This window comes from Orycteropus afer, unplaced genomic scaffold (assembly GCF_000298275.1).
Source record: "Orycteropus afer afer isolate SDZICR_OR568_19922 unplaced genomic scaffold, OryAfe1.0 scaffold00794, whole genome shotgun sequence".
Classification (NCBI taxonomy): domain Eukaryota; kingdom Metazoa; phylum Chordata; class Mammalia; order Tubulidentata; family Orycteropodidae; genus Orycteropus; species Orycteropus afer.
The window spans coordinates 279,284-279,861 of NW_006922381.1; positions in this window are offsets into that span (position 1 = coordinate 279,284).

Here is a 578-nt window from a genome sequence, read left to right on the forward strand (position 1 = left end):
GCTAGTATGCAGATAGGAGCTCTGGTAGCATAGTGCCTAAGGCTCTTGACTGCTAACCAGAAGGCTGGTGGTTCAACCCCCCCAGCCACTCCTTGGAAGGAAGTTTGGCAATCTACTTCTGTAGAGATATTGCCTTAGAAACCCAAGGAGGGGTTGTTATGAGTAAGGGCTGACTTGACGACATATAACGACAACAACAGTACACAGATGTCTCAGCATTAAGTCTTGAGTCATTGATACTTCTTCCTTACTAGGTCCAATCAGCATAATGTCATCAATATAATGGGCCAGTGTGATGTTTTGTGGAGGGAAAGTGATCAAGATCCCTATGGACTAACTTAAGATACAGTGCTGTAGAGTTTATACACCCCTGCAGAAGCACTGTGAAAGTACATTGTTGCCTTGCCAGCTGAAGGCAAACTGCTTTTGAAGGTCCTTTGAGATGGGTATTGAGAAAAAGCCATTGTCCAGATCAATAGCTGCATACTAAGTACCAGGAGATGTACTAATTTGCTCAAGCAATGAAACCACATCAGGAGCCTCAGCTCCAATTGGAGTCACCACCTGATTAAGTATAC